Source organism: Nerophis ophidion, linkage group LG19, assembly GCF_033978795.1.
Source record: "Nerophis ophidion isolate RoL-2023_Sa linkage group LG19, RoL_Noph_v1.0, whole genome shotgun sequence".
NCBI lineage: Eukaryota > Metazoa > Chordata > Actinopteri > Syngnathiformes > Syngnathidae > Nerophis > Nerophis ophidion.
In genome coordinates, this window is record NC_084629.1 from 13342272 (window position 1) to 13359522 (window position 17251).

General features: G+C 38.4%; 1 long non-coding RNA gene across 2 annotated transcripts; it reads left to right on the top strand.

Moving 5' to 3' along the window:
- Positions 1 to 8241: 8241 nt before the first annotated feature.
- LOC133537747 (uncharacterized) lies at positions 8242 to 14675 on the top strand. 2 transcript variants are annotated; one of them, XR_009802821.1, is made up of 3 exons: positions 8242 to 8382; positions 8485 to 8706; positions 14395 to 14675. It is a non-coding gene; the product is annotated as an uncharacterized LOC133537747 (long non-coding RNA). The 2 variants fall into 2 exon arrangements; XR_009802822.1 differs by lacking the exon at positions 14395 to 14675 and adding an exon at positions 9767 to 11416.
- Positions 14676 to 17251: the final 2576 nt, after the last annotated feature.

Here is a 17251-nt window from a genome sequence, read left to right on the forward strand (position 1 = left end):
ACCCCCTAATCAGAGCAAAGCATTTTTGGTTGAAAAAAAGAGATAAAGAAGTAAAATACAGCACTATGTCATCAGTTTCTAATCTATTAAATTGTATGACAGTGTAAAATGTTGCTCATTTGTAGTGGTCTTTTGTGAACCATTTGGAAAAAAAGGTATAAAAATGACTAAAAACTTGTTGAAAAATAAACAAGCGATTCAATTATAAATACAAATTTCTACACATAGAAGTAATCATCCCCTCTTTGGGGATTGTAATAAAGATCCATCTTGATTCATGAACTTAATTCTAAACATTTCTTCACAAAAAAATTAATCTTTAACATCAATATTTATGGGACATGTCCACAAAAAAATCTAGCTGTCAACACTGAATATTGCATTGTTGCATTTCTTTTTATAGTTTATGAACTTACATTCATATTTTGTTGAAGTATTATTCAATAAATATATTTATAAAGGATTTTTGAATTGTTGCTATTTTTAGAATATTTAAAAAAAAAATCTCACGTAACCCTTGGCATACCTTCAAGTACCCCCAGGGGTACACGTACCCCCATTTGAGAACCACTTATATACTGTATAGCAGTGGTTCTCAACCTTTTTTCAGTGATGTACTCCCTGTGAACACTTTTTTAATTTGAGTACTCCCTGATCTAGGGGTGTCCAAACTTTATCCACTGATGGCTGCACACTGAAAAATCAAAGCAAGCGGGGGCCGTTTTGATATTTTTTATTTTTAAAAACAATACAATGGGGGTGTGGGAAAAATCGATTCGAATACGAATCAAATACGTTGTGCGATTCAGAATCGATTCTCATAAAAAAAAAAAATGTTTGTATTTTTATTTTTTATTTAATCAATCCAACAAAACAATACACAGCAATACCATAACAATGCAATTCAATTCCAAAACCAAACCTGACCCAGCAACACTCAGAACTCCAATAAACAGAGCAATTGAGAGGAGACACAAACACGACACAGAACAATCAAAAAGTAGTGAAACAAAAATGAATATTATCAACAACAGTATCAATATTAGTTATAATTTCAGCATAGCAGCGATTTAAAATCCCTCATTGACATTATCATTAGACATTTATTAAAAAAAAAAAAAAGAACAATAGTGTCACAGTGGCTTACACTTGCATCGCATCTCATAAGCTTGACAACACACAGTGTCCAATGTTTTCACACAGATAAAATAAGTCATATTCTTGGTTCTTTAAATAGTTAAACAAATGTACATTATTGCAATCAGTTGATAAAACATTGTCCTTTATAATTATAAAAAAATTTTTTTTTTAAATCTTTTACTCTGCTAGCATGTCAGCAGACTGGGGTAGATCCTGCTGAAATCATATGTATTAAATGAATACAGAATCGTTTTGAATAAAAAAATATCGAATTTGAATCGAGAATCGCGTTGAATAAAAAAAAAATCGATATATCATCGAATCGCGACCCCAAGAATCGATATTGAATCGAATCGTGGGACACCCAAAGATTCTCAGCCCTACAATATATGTATAAAAAATATACATTTCGGCCTCCACTCAGGCTTGATCCCAGGGACTCCAAAGGGTTTTGGTCCAAAAAATATAAAAAATGTGTCATTATTCAGCATTATTTTTATTATTATTCAAGTTTTAAATCTCTAGTTTAACATTAAGTCTATCTGTCAATATAATTAATTTAAAGATTTAGGTTGTTTGTTCTTTTTGTCACAAAAAAAACAGTTTTTTTATGGAAAAAACACAAAATATGCAATATTTTCACCCAATATTTTTATTTTTAATATTTGAGATGATATAATAATTGGAGCTTTAAAAAAGTAAATAACTCATAACACCATTGATTTTAATTAATTATTATTTTTTGAGCAATGCCACTTAAAAATAAATCACACTAAAATGATTGGGGATCCAAAAGGGTCCTACTCATTAAAGTGTTAGAAAATAAATTATACTTTTTTTTTTACTGTTTACTTTCAACACAATAATCTCGAGATCAACTTCAGATCTATCGGTCAATTATAAGTTTTATTGTTGTTTATGTTTTTTGTTTGTTCATTTTAAGCCCTTCTGCAAAAAAAAAAACAGCTCAGTTTTTTATATGGCAAACAGAAAATATGCAAAGTTTTCCCCCCAAAATATCTCAAAGTGGAAAATTTAACGTGACGTAATTAGAGCCTTGAATAGGTCAATAATTCATGATGACATTGATTTTGATTCATTATTATTTTTTGAAAGAAAGAAACAGCCTCCATGGCAGCTTTGTGTTATTAGAGTAAACATTGCAACATTTTCTTCTTACATTTAACCCGTTTGCTGTTCTATAACACTTTTTACTTTTTAAGAAATTTTCAATCGTATTTTTAAAATGTGCTGTGGGGCCGTTAAAAAATTACCTGTGGGCCGCAAATGGCCCCCGGGCCGCACTTTGCACACCCCTGCCTTAATCAGAGCACAGCATTTTTGGTTGAAAAAAAGAGATAAAGAAGCACATACAGCACTATGTCATCAGTCTCTGATTTATTAAATTGTATAACAGTGCAAAATATTGCTCATTTTAAGAAATATTTGGAAAAAAAGATATAAAAATTATTAAAAATTTGTTGAAAAATAAACAAGTGATTCAATTATAAATAAAGATTTCTACACATAGTAGTAATACTCAACTTAAAGTCCCCTCTTTGGGGATTGTAAAAGAGATCCATCTGGATTTATTAACTTAATTCTAAACATCCATCCATCCATTTTCTACCACTTATTCCCTTTGGCGTTGCGGGGGGTGCTGGCGCCTATAATTCTAAACATTTTTTCACAAAAAAAGAAATCTTTACATCAATATTTATGGAAAATGTTCACAAAAAATGTAGTTGTCAAAATTGAATATTGCATTGTTGTATTTTTTTTCACAGTTTATGAACTAACATTCATCTTTTGTAGAAGTATTATTCAATAAATATATTTATAAAGTATTTTTGAAGTGTTGCAATATTTAGAATATTTTTTTTTTAAATCTCACGTACCCCTCGGCATACCTTCAAGTACTCCCAGGGGTATGCGTACCCCCATTTGAGAATCACTGCTGTATAGTTTATTTTTCTTTTATCAAAACTTAAACATTTATGAGTCAGCTTCAGATCCGTCTGTTGCAAACAGACTTTTATTTACATTTATTTAATACTGTAGTTAGAATGCTTTTTTTTTTTTTCAAATCTATCCGTCATCATTTCTCTAATAATGATCGTGAACGATAGGCAAGTTTCCAGAAAAAAAGAGTAGTTCCCCTTTAATGAAGCGACTTTGCAATTTTCTACCAATTCATGTATAGCCCCTTTTCTAATCACCAGTAAAAACTGGCGTGGCACCAGAGTTGTAACAGTGGCAGGATGTCATCTGTGTATAAAGATATTCCACGACACCCCACTCCTTTTAGTTTTAATTTTTTTACATTATTTTTCTGTGTAAACGGCATCAACACATTTCTGGTATCACCGCATTCTGTGTTCAGTGTATCCGGAAAGTATTCACAGTGCTTCACTTTTCCCACATGTTATGTTACAGCCTTATTACAAAATGGAATTAATCCATTTTTGTCATCAAAATTCTGCACACAATACCCCATACTGACAATGTTAAAAACATATTTTTTGCAAATGTATTACGAAGAAAATAAAACACATGTACATAAGTATTCACAGTATTTTCTCAATAGTTTGTTGATGCACCTTTGGCAGTAATTACAGCCTGAAGTCTTTTTGAATATGATACCATAAGCTTGGCACACCTGTTTTGGGGCATTTTACCCATTCCTCTTTTGTTGGATGGGAAGCGTGGCTTTTCATCCAGGATGTCTCTGTACATTGCTGCATTCATCTTGAAGCTGATATATACTCTCGCGTTGCGTAGCTTGCGTCCCCTCTGACGCTGTCTTGTTTGATTTATAGTTCTAGTGGGTAGTGCCAGACTTGTAATTCTCTTCCAAAACCGTAAGGGGCAGTGTCTCCAGAAGGAGCACCTGTCGTTGACTAGATACCGTATTTCCTTCATGTGACAATTGATTGATTGATTGATTGATTGAAACATTTATTATTAGATTGCACTGCTCAGTACATATTCCGAAAATTAACCACTAAATGGTTTTTCAACTTTTTTAAGTCGGGGTCCATGTAAATCAATTCATGGTGCAAATATATACTATCAGCATAATACAGTCATCACACAGGTTAATCAAACAGATTATATACATTAAATTATTTACATTATTTACAATCTGGGGGGTGGGATGAGGATGGTTTGGTTGATATCAGCACATCAGTCATCACGATTGCATCATCAGAGAAATGGACATTGAAACAGTGTAGGTCTTACTTAGTAGGATATGTACAGCCAGCACAGAAAATAGTGAGTTCAGATAGCATAAGAACAAGTACATAGATTAGAAATTAATTTCATTATTTACATTTGGTTATTTACAATCCTAGGAGATGGGATCTGAAGGGGGGAGGGTGTTAGTAAAGGGTTGAAGTTGCCTGGAGGTGTTTTAGAGCAGTTTTGAAGGAGGATAGAGATGCACTCACTTTTACACCTGTTGGGGGTGCATTCCACATTGATGTGGCCTAGAAAGAGAATGAGTTAAGTAAGACCTTTGTTGGATCCGAATCCAGGTTTAATGTGGTTTGTGGAGCTCCCCCTGGTGTTGTGGTTATGGCGGTCATTTACGTTAAGGAAGTAGTTTGACATGTACTTAGGTATCGGAGAGGTGTAGCGGATTTTATAGACTAGGCTCAGTGCAAGCTGTTTTACTCTGTTGTCCACCCTGAGCCAGCCCACTTTGGAGAAGTGGGTTGGAGTGAGGTGGGATCTGGGGCGGAGGTCTAAAAGTAACCTGACTAGCTTGGTCTGGGATGTTTGGAGTCTAGATTTGAGGGTTTTGGAGGTGCTGGGGTACCAGGAGGTGCAAGCGTAATCGAAAAAGGGTTGAACGAGAGTTCCTGCTAGAATCTTCAAGGTGCTTTTGTTGACCAGAGAGGAGATTCTGTAGAGAAATCTCGTTCTTTGGTTGACCTTTTTGATTACTTTGGTTGCCTTTTTTCACGGGAAAGATTAGCCTCTAGAATGGAACCTAGGTAGGTGACCTCTTCTTTCCTGGTGATAATAATGTCACCCACTTTTATAGTGAAGTCACTGACTTTCTTAAGGTTGATGTGGGACCCAAATAGGATGGATTCCGTTTTACCTAAGTGTATGGATATAAAATAGATGTATTATCCTGTATCTCAATAGCCCATGCCTAAGAAGTCTACTGTTAGTTACAACAGATATGCTTTGAAATGCATCATGTGCTCGCCTAGCCCGCCTGTCAAATTTTTAAAACCAACGTGGCCCCTGAGCCAAAAACATTGCCCACCCCTGCCGTAAGACCATGAGAAACAAACTTCTCTGGACTGATGAGACAAGGATTGAACTCTTTGGAGTAAAAGCCAGATGTCACGTTTGGAGGAAACTCTACACCGCTCAATACCAGGCCAATACCAGCATGGTGGTGCCAGCATCATCAGTCAATCAATCAATCAAAATTTACTTATAAAGTCCTTAATCAAAAATGTCTCAAAGGGCTGCACAAACCACAACGACATCCTTGGCTCAGATCCCACATCTGGACAAGAAAAAACTAAACTCTATGAAAACAATGACAAACCTTGGAAGGGACCGCAGATGAGGGGACCCACTTGGTGACCGGTGCAATGGATGCCAAGTGATCACGACTTGATGTGAAAGTCCAGTCCATTATGAGACCAGCAGGGGATCATCTAGCATGTAGACAAGTCAGCAGTGCAGAGATGTCACCAACTGATTCATAGAGCAGTGGTCTATCCTGGGTCCCGACTTTGAACACCTAGCACCTCATCTGTGGTCACCTAATAACCTCTCCACGCAGAACAGGGGGGAAGAGCAGAAAAGAGAGACATCAGATTAACTGGTGTAAAAAAGGATCAATTTAAAAGCCAAATGAGTTTTAAGATGGGACTTTAAATGGTTCTACTGAGGTAGTATCTCTAACTGTTACCTGCAGGGCATTCCAGAATACTGGAGCCCGAATACAAAACGCTGTAAATTCTGCAGACCTGGAGGAATGGGACACATTTTAGCAATATTACGGTGATGAAAGAAAGCTGTTTTAAGTAACACTCTTTTGAGTGACTTAAATGAGAGAGTTAGGTCGAAAATAAGGCTGAAATTCTTTACCGAATCGCTTTGTGTAATTGTTTGGTTGTCGAAAATTAAGGTTGTTTTATTAAATAGGTGCCGGAGTCTAGGAGAACCGATAATCAGCATTTCCGTTTTCTTATCGTTGAGATGCAAAAATCATGCTGTGGGGATGCTTTTAAGCGGCAGGAACTGAGAGACTAGTTAGGTTAGGGGAAAGATGAATGCACCAACGTATAGAGACATCCTAGATGAAAAACACGACTTTCCATCCAATCTGATTGAGCTTCAGAGGTGCTGCAAAGAGGAATGGACAAAGAGGAAGTTAAAGTTAAAGTAAAGATAGATAGATAGAGACAGACAGACAGACAGACAGACAGATAGACAGATAGACAGATAGACAGATAGACAGATAGACAGATAGATAGATAGATAGATAGACAGATAGATAGATAGATAGTACTTTATTTATTCTTTCAGGAGAGTTCCTACAGGAAAATTTAAATTCTGGGAGCAGTGTAGAGTTGGGATCAATTCAAAAGTAAAAAGTAAAGCAAATAATGGGGGTATAAATAGAAACAAAATAGAGAAATATTAAAATAAGAATAAAAATAAAAAGCAACAATAGGAATAAAAATATCACAGTAAAATAAGAATATAACAAGAGAAACTAGGCAGTAGTGACCATGTTATGAAAAAGTATTGCACTGTTACTGTTTTGCATCCCCTATTATCCTAGTACCCCCTGTCCCCCTCTCCAGAGAGGAGTTGTAGAGTCTAATGGCGTGTGGGACAAAGGAGTTTTTTAGTCTATTAGTCCTGCACTTGGGATGAAGCAGTCTAGCACTGAACAGGCTCCTCTGGTTACTGATAACGCTATGCAGAGGGTGACTGGCATCATCCAGGATGCTCACTAGTTTGTCCACAGTCCTCTTCTCTGCCACCGTCACCAGTGAGTCCAGTTTTATTCCGATTGTAGAACCGGCATGCCTGATCAGTTTCTCCAGTCTGGAGCTGTCCTTAGATGTACTGCCACCCCAGCACACTACCATGTAGAACAGAACACCGGCAACCACAGACTGGTAGTACATCCACAGGAGTTTTTTACAAATGTTGAAGGAGCGCAGCCTCCTCAGGAAGTACAGCCTGCTCTGTCCTTTCTTGTACAGGTGGTCCGTGTTAACAGTCCAGTCCAGCTTATTGTCCACTCAAACCCCGAGGTACTTGAATGAATCCACAGTCTGTACCTCGACTCCCTCGATCACATTAGGTTGTGACCTTTGACTCGACCTCCCAAAGTCATTGACCAGCTCCTTGGTCTTTGATGGATTGTAAAGTACCACTGGTAGTCACACACAGACACACACACACAAGGTATGGTTAAATTACTCTCTGCATTGGACCCATCCCCTTGTTCCACCCGCTGGGAGGTGAGGGGAGCAGTGAGCAGTAGCAGTGGCCGAGCTCTGGAATGATTTTGGTGATTTAACCCCCCATTCTAACTCTTGATGCTGAGTGCCAAGCAGTGAGGTAATGGGTCCAATTTTTATAGACTTTGGCATGACTCCGCTGGGGTTTGAAATCACGACCTAGCGATCTCAGGGCGAACACTCTAACCACAAGGCCACTGAGCAGTTTGGAATGGGCCAGACTGTCCAAAGATAGGTGTGCCAAGCTTGTGGCATCGTATTCAAAGACATGAGTCTGTAATTTCATCAACAAAAGCAAGTACTATGAATACTTATGTTCATGTATTTTTTAGCCTTTTTAAAAAAAAAAAATAATTTGCAAAATAAAAATAAAAAGCCTATTGTGTGTAAAATTTTGAGGACAAAAATACATTTATTCCATTTTGGAATAAGGCTAAAACATAACAAAATGTGGAAAAAGTGCTGTAAATACTTTCCGGATGCACAGGAGTTAAATAAGCTGACCCAAATATTAGAAAAGTGCTCTGATGCAATATGTGTTTTAGTAGAACGGAGGTACATTCCAAATATGGTTTTGTGTTAAAAAAAAAAAAAAAAAAAGGATGATGTAAGGAGCATTCATGCGTCAGAGGCTGGCAGCGTGCGTACACAGGAAGTGCCAGAGGCAGCTGGGTACCACGGCAAGATGATGAGGATGGAGTGTGGAGGAAAGAGATGCCCGAGACACGAGGTAAGGCTTGATGCTGCCAGGCTTTTTTTTTTTTTTTTTTTAATGTGGAATGCTAATGATGACAGGATGTTGCAAAAACAACCCCACCTTCTTTTTTCCGAGCCCGCCCTGCCCCCCACGAACACACATCCCCTCCCCATTATAGTCCAATTTTCCTTCCGTCGCCACATTGCTGGCTCAGCACCAACAAAAGCCTTTCTTTTCCTGGCGGAGGCAAGGTCGATTATCACGCCTGCTGCAGGTCAGTGATGCCACCAAGAAGCAATGATGTCACTTGGAAGGCGGCATTTTGAGCTTTTACCACCACGCCGGACACAACATTAGGTACGCCTGTATACTCAAATGATAGTGTTTCAATGATGTTTTTATGATTTTGCACTCTATTTGGGGAATGATTTAGCTTGTTTGCAACAGGGAAGTACAACACACGTTTACACTTGCACAATTCAACATAAAAAGGAGTATAAAGAATCCAAGTTTATTTTATCCGACCCCTTCTTTAAGTACCCCAATTTAGATTCAGACCCATTATAATGAGAAAACAAAAATAATTTGTAGCTGAGTAGTTGGAGTCACTCCAATAACTAAAGACAAATACACCGTAGCAAACTATACATGGAATAAAATAAAATAGACCGCTTTATCGTCGTCAAACATGAGAGCATTACGAAATTACAGGTGGATACTGGGTTAGGTGCAGTTAAAAAGCAAGACAAACAATAACTAGCCATCCATCCATTTCCTACCGCTTATTCCCTTCGGGGTCGCGGGGGGGCGCTGGAGCCTATCTCAGCTACAATCAGGCAAAAGGCGGGGTACATCCTGGACTAACATGCTAAAAATAAAAATATAAATACCAGTACGAACAGCATCTACAGTAATATGTTTATCTCAAATCAACTTCTCTAATTGAAATGAACTGAAATCAATGTATAATTGGGTTAAATTTGAGCAACATTGAAACATGTGAAATACATTTAAAAAAAGAAAAACAAACTTTTAGATCAAAAATACTGGTAACACTTTAGTATGGGGATTGATTGATTGAAACTTTTATTAGTAGATTGCAAAGGAAGAGAATACATTATATGAAACAGTACAGTACACTCTCTGTACAATTGACCACTAAATGGTAACACCCGAATAAGTTGTTCAACTTGTTTAAGTCGGGGTGCACGTTACTCAATTCATGGTGAAACACATATTCACCATTAATTAGTTGCTTATTAACATGAAAATTAGTAACATGTCTCTTAATAAGTACTTAATAATGCCTTATTCTGCATGGCCTTATTATACAACCAGTAAGCCATTAACTAAGAGTCTTCCCTCAATAACCTCAGAATTATTGCTTATAAGTAACCCAGGACCTGTTCTCCTCCAGGACCAGGAGGCATGGGTCGGATCACAGCTGACTCTTCTCACCATGGACACAAACTACTCTCCCCTCTGCCCTCAGGCAGGAGACTACGGTCAACCCAGACCCAGATCTGATAGTTCAGTTACAGCTCATGTTATTCTAGTCTGTGTTATATGTGTTTTATGTGGCACGATTGCGCCAAGTAAAATTTGTAGTTTGTGAACCCTTTCTCAAACAATGGCATTAAAAACTCTTCGGATTCTGATTGTAACCCTAACCCTAACACTTATATGTCCCCCTGGTGTCCAAATAACTCTTTGTTACTTTAATAAGCAACTAATTAAAAGTGAATATGTTCCCTAATATTGTATAAAAACAACACAATAGAATGTACTACTCACAATTCAAGTCCTTTTATAAATTAACATAGTTTTAATGTAAGATAATTAGTTGCCTTGGAGAGTGGACTTCTACGTTATATTTTCCAGCTTTTCTCCATCAGCAACTTTAATTTTTAACTTAAGAGGTTTTGTGCATTCGCCTTTTAAGAATTACAGCCAGGGACAATTCCAAAAGCCCCAAAACAGCGCCAACTGCCCAGGTGGGCCCCAGCGTGATTTGTTTTTAAACGGGGCTCGGAATTTCTAGCAGCACCCCATGAATTTCCCACTAATGTCTTCTCGCACATTTACTTTCCATTGCATCATTTGAGTCTCAGGCTTCATGCCCCAAAGACGCGCGAAGGCATATTTGATGTATAAATAAGTGTGCGCTCAGATGTCTCCCTGTCAAATTAGAGGAGTTCCCTTCCCCCTCCCCTCCCCATCGGTTCATGTTAGGTCAGGGGCACAAGCATGAGAAACAACAGGCCTAATAGTAATAACGTTCAGTTATGCTTGGCACCAATGAATCAATTTAACAGTGTTTGCAGGTCTGCACTCATCATTCTGAGAAATGCATCTCATCTTTTATAAGGTCATTAAAATATTGAAAAAATACATCTTATATCGTGTTGTAAACCGTAATTAAATTGCATCATCAGGATCACCTGCGAGATAAACGCACAACGTGTGCGTGTGTAGGGGTGGAGGGGGATGAATTCCAAGCAGGTGGCCTATGACAATATCTTTTTACATAATCTATGATCCATAAGAAATTCAAATCAGTGCCCCCATAAAGCAGCAATAAGGTGGGAGCCGATATGAGTGCCCTTGCCCTTTCCATAAGGTATCTATATGAATATTTATCATTCTTCCAATTTACACAGCACGGCACATTCATTTACAAGTTAATTAAATGGACGGCTGAATCTGATTTACGCGCTTTTAAAAATGTGTCGCGCCCTCTCATCCCCCTCCATTAGGGTCTTTAAAGGTTTCATCATTTAGAGAAAAACGGACAGTGTCTAACATGACAGCGAAGGTATAAAGGACTATTCAAAGCGGACAAAACCTCAATGTCCTGTCAGCGTAGGAACCCTCAAAGTCTTTCAAAGGAGATCACGGACTTTATAGTCAATATTTTTTAAGCCGTAAACAAACAAACAAAAAGTAATTGTCCTAGATCAAAGCGAATCTACTATCAAGGATTCAACTTTTAATTTGTTTGCAAAATGTCTTTTTTTTGTTTTTGTTTTACTACAGATTATTACAAACATCCATCCATTCATTTTCTACCGCTGGTCCCTTTTTGGGTCGCGGGGGGGGGGGGGGGGGGGGGGGGACTGGAGCCTATCTCAGCTGCATTTGGGCGGAAGGCGGGGTACACCCTGGACAAGTCACCACCTCATCACAGGGCCAACACAGATAGACAGACAACATTCACACTCACATTCACACACTAGGAACCATTTTTTTTTTAGTGTTGCCAATCAACCTATCCCCAGGTGCATGTTTTTGGAGGTGGGAGGAAGCCGGAGTACCCGGAGGGAACCCACACAGTCACGGGGAGAACATGCAAACTCCACACAGAAAGATCCCGAGCCTGGGATTGAACTAAGGACTACTCCGTGACACATTAATCCGCAATTGCAATGCAAGATAGTGCCTGTCTTTTGAAAATATATTTTTATTGTATTTTATTTTTCAAAATAAAAATTTAGTGCACAACTATTTACTTGATCTTTTATTTACACAGGAAAATTTCGCAGAGCCTGGCAATCTATTTTGCGAGGGAGTCTTGCCACACACAATATGGGTGGCACTGGGAGAAAGGTGGGTAAGGTGCCCTGCCCGAAGACACAACGGCAGGGACTATAGATTTGTACCAGGAACCCTTTAAGGTTTTAGACGACCACTCTAATATCTGAACCGGTGATTCTCAAACTGTGGTACGTGTACCACTTGTGGTACGCGGGCTCCATCTAGTGGTAATTTTCCTATATTACAACACGGTGTTACTGTTCAAACTGTGTGTACAGTGGCGAAAAATATGAAATATACTTGATCGATACAAACCTCTGCTGTGTTTTTAATAAATCCTTAGGCCTACTACGCTACTGTATTTTAATGTTGGTCATATTGGTTGTACTTGGAGAGCCAAGTTTTTTTCTGAGATGGTACTTGGTAAAAGAAAAGGTTTGTAAACCACTGAGGTGAGCCATGATGCCCCAAAATTGCAAGGCAAATGCTGCATTAAAAAAAGATAGCACATGTCTTTTAAATAAGCAGGATTTTTTTTGTATTGGTCTATTTATTTTTCATTTCATTACCGCTTTTTAAAGGGGAACATTATCACAATTTCAGAAGGGTTAAAACCAATAAAAATCAGTTCACAGTGGCTTATTTTGTTTTTCGAAGTTTTTTTCAAAATTTTACAATAACAAAAAAAACCTGGCAGCTCAGTCGCCAGAATATTACCATAAAATTACCACCAAATTGTACACTTGAACTCACAATTAGTAGAACCTATTCGACGGCATTCCCCATTTCATCGCCAGAACTGCTGAGCTAGCTTCCGGGGTTGGCTGATATCATCTCACAAGATGCAGTTTCTCTTTAAATATTTTCTGAAAATGGCCTTGCAAATATATATCTGCCACCTAATCAACGTTTTCATCTGCTAACGGTCCCGATGAGTATCCAATCATACCACAGGACGCGTCAACGTCACGTTCAACGTGAGGCCGGCTCGAAGGCCTTACTGACAACAACTCATGATCTGATTGGTTATCACAACTGTCTATCAACTGTATGTCCCCGTTCACTTACAGTGCACGGTCGCCCACATTGTTGATTCTGAAGGCCTCTAGGAGATTTTGTACAGCATGGCAACATAAGCTCGCTGAATTCTGATTGGATACAAACTAAAACTAAAAACAACAGCACGGGAACGAGCATTATATGACATGAAGAGCATATGAATACTTTTAGATATTTAGGGAAAGTATATGAAAAAATTATTTTATCTTTAATTATGATCATGATTTCTGGTTATGTTAGGCCAGCAAAGAAGGCCTTGCTGGCCTTGACGGCACACCACTGGTGTAAACCAATGTGCGCGTCTTCCATGCCTTAACCTGGATGGGATTAATCTTCATTCATATTTGTTAATGCGATCATTTTTTTAATTTTTATTAATCACATGCGTTACCGCGTTAATGTTGACAGCCCTAATATATATATTTATATACAGTGGGGCAAAAAAGTATTTAATCAGCCACCGATTGTGCAAGTTCTCCCACTTAAAATGATGACAGAGATCTGTAATTTTCATCATAGGTACATTTCAACTGTGAAAGACAGAATGTGAAAAAAAATCTAGGAATTCACATTGTAGGAATTTTAAAGAATTTATTTGTAAATTATGGTGGAAAATAAGTATTTGGTGTACCATTCAAAGCTCTCACTGATGGAAGGAGGTTTTGGCTCAAAATCTCACGATACATGGCCCAATTCATTCTTTACTTAACACGGATCAATTGTCCTGTCCCCTTAGCAGAAAAACAGCCCCAAAGCATGATGTTTCCACTCCCATGCTTCACAGTAGTTGTGGTGTTCTTGGGATGCAACTCAGTATTCTTCTTCCTCCAAACACGACGAGTTAAGTTTATACCAAAATGGATACATTGGTGATACAGCAGAGGATTGGAAGAATGTCACATGGTCAGATGAAACCAAAATAGAACTATATGGTATCAATTCAACTCATGTTTGGAGGAAGAAGAATACTGAGTTGCTTCCCAAGAACACCAAACCTACTGTGAAGCATGGGGGTGGAGACATCATGCTTTGGGGCTGTTTTTCTGCTAAGGGGACAGGACGATTGATCAGTGTTAAGGAAAGAATGAATGGGGCCATGTATCGTGAGATTTTGAGCCGAAACCTCCTTCCATCAGGGAGAGCTTTGAATAGTTGACCAAATACTTATTTTCCACCATAATTTACAAATAAATTATTTAAAATTCCTACAATGTGAATTCCTGGATTTTTTTTCACATTCTGTCTCTCACAGTTTGAGTGTACCTATGATGAAAATTACAGACGTCTGTCATCATTTTAAGTGGGAGAACTTGCACAATCGGTGGCTGACTAAATACTTTTTTGCCCCACTGTATATATGTGGTAATGTTACTGTAATGTAAATGTGCTTCATTTATGTGGTACAGTATATGTGTAACAATGCCGTCTTTGTGTTTCCTCTTCCTCCACAAGGTTGCCGAAGGATCACATACATGCCCAGAGGTTTTTTATATTCTGACAAGACAAGCGCAGCAACTTTCATGGAAATGTGCATCTTCATTTCCGACACACAACTTGGCTGTGATGTTATTCCAAGTTCCAACACCCGAGGTAAATGGAACGCAGTATTAGCTCAATACATTTTCTAAGTAGCTTGCCCATTATTGACGCTCGCGCCAACTGCGATGGTGCGCTGGGAACGATCCAGATGAAAGAAAATGATGCAAGACGTTTTTCTATTGAAGATACAAACTATATTGCTAAAAGTATTTGGCCACCCATCCTAATGATGAGAATCAGGTGTCCTAATCACTTGGCCCAGTGTATAAAATCAAGCACTTAGGCATGGAGACAATTTCTACAAACATTAGTGAAAGAATGGGCCGCTCTCAGTTATTTCCAGCATGGAACTGTCATAGGATGCCACCTGTGCAACAAATCCAGTCGTGAAATTTTCTCGTTCCTAAATATTCCAGAGTCAACTTTATTATAAGAAAAGTGAAGAGTTTGGGAACAACAGCAAGTCAGCCACCAAGTGGTAGGTCACGTAAACTGACAGATACGGGTCAAAGACTTTCTGCACAGTCAGTTGCTACAGAGCTCCAAACTTCATGTGACCTTCCAATTAGCCCACGTGCAGTACGCAGAGAGCTTCATGGAATGGGTTTCCATGGCCGAGCAGCTGCATCTAGGCCATACATCACCAAGTCCAATGCAAAGCGTTGGATGCAGTGGAGACGCCTTCTCTGTACCGATCAATTACGCTTTTCGTTGGAGGTTGCCAGGAGAACGCTACATTTCGGACGTTGTGTGAAATTTGGTGGAGGAGGAACTAATTTGTGGGGTTGTTTTTCAGGAGTTGGTCTTGGCCCCTTAGTTCCAGTGAAAGGAACTTTGAATGCTCCAGGATACCAAAACATTTTGGACAATTCCATGGGACGGCACTTCAAGTTCATATGTGAGAAAAAGGCAGGTGGCCAAATACTTTTGGCAATATAGTGTAGCATAGCTCCATTTTGTGACTGCATGGCTTCTTCTCGATCAATAATGTAAATGCTGGATAGACGATATGTTTCTACTATTTTGTTTTCTGACGGTACAACTTTGTGCATGCTATCAAGTTTACCCATGTTTTTATTAATGCAAACATTTTAGTACGGGGGTGGCCTAAGTGGGGCCCGAGGGCCAAATTTGGCGCATCGTGTCATTTCTTTTAGCCCGCCAAAGGGTGACTAGCAAATTCAATACATATTCATACTTACTTCTTTCAAGCTGCACAATCATTGAAGGTACACGCTACCTTTTTTTTAATCACATGCACGAGAGCCTGCATTCTCGTTGTCTCTCCTTCGACAAATGGACAGTTTTTCGGTAAGAAGAATCACAGCTGACCTGGACTTTCTAATGTTTTCTTGCCATCTGAGATGTATTGAATCCGAAATAGCTGCAATCAATTTCTCTTAACCCTTGTATTATGTTGGGAAAAATTACATTGATTGTGTTGTGGGTCGTTTTGACCCGTACTGTGTAAATGCACTCAAAACAGTCAAGAAAATAGGTTAAACCAATAATTTTTTTTAGGTTATATAAACATTTAGAAAAGTGACATACAATACATTTTTTATTCCAATTGTATTATGTTAAGGGTCAATTTGACCCATTTCAGTTTTGTGTTGATCAAAGTACTGGTTATCCTTTCTTTTTCTTGCTGAAATCTGGTGACTTTTCCTCATTTAGGGTCATGAACTGGTGTGTAAATCTGGACACTTTGTTGTGTAGTGGAATGTTTGTGCAGAGTTTGTATAAAAAGATGATGTTGCGAGTCATTTTGACCCAGGCGCTTTAATGTGGGTAAATAGCTGTTCAGATCCAAAAATAAACATGTCTCCTTGATGTACTTTTTTACTTTGATGTACAATTGTTTGTATTTTGATTGTCTCTGAGACCCAGAGCCAGGTGTGTGAAGAGAGGGAAATTTTTCACACTTGTCCTTGTCTCCTCAGATGTCATCCTTCTGGAGCTAATTTGTGGTGAGTTTGTCAAAGAGATGACATGAGAACAGTGACAAGGACAAGTTTGAGAAAGTTCCCTCTCTTCACACACCTGGCTCTGGGTCTCAGAGGCAATCAAAATACAAACAATTGTACATCAAAGTAAAAAAGTACATCAAAGAGACTTGTTTATTTTGGCTATTTACCTACATTAAAGCGTCTGGGTCAAAATGACCCACAACATCCTCTTTGTATACAAACTCTGCAAGACATTCCACTACTAAACAAAGTGTCCAGATTTTACACACCAGTTCATGACCCTAGATGAGGAAAAGTCACCAAATTTCAGCAAGAAAAAGAAAGGATAACCAGTACTTTGATAAACACAAAAACTGAAATGGTTCAAATTGACCCTCAACATAATAGAAGGGTTAATGCAGGGGTCGGCAACCCGCGGCTCTTTAGCGCCGCCCTAATGGCTCTCTGGAGCTTTTTCAAAAATATATGAAAAATGGAAATGATGAGGGGAAAAAAACCATACTTTCTGTTTTAATTTGGTTTTTGTAGGAGGACAAACATGACACAAACCTCCATAATTGCTATAAAGCACACTGGGTTTTTTATATTAAACATGCTTCACTGATTTGAGTATTTGGCGAACGCAGTTTTGTCCTACTAATTTTGGCGGTCCTTGAACTCACCCTAGTTCGTTTACATCCATAACTTTCTCCGACTTTCTCAGACGTGATTTATGCCACTTCTTTTTCTGTCTTATTTTGTCCACCAAACTAATAACGTTATGCATGAAGGCACAAAGGTGAGTTTTGTTGATGTTATTG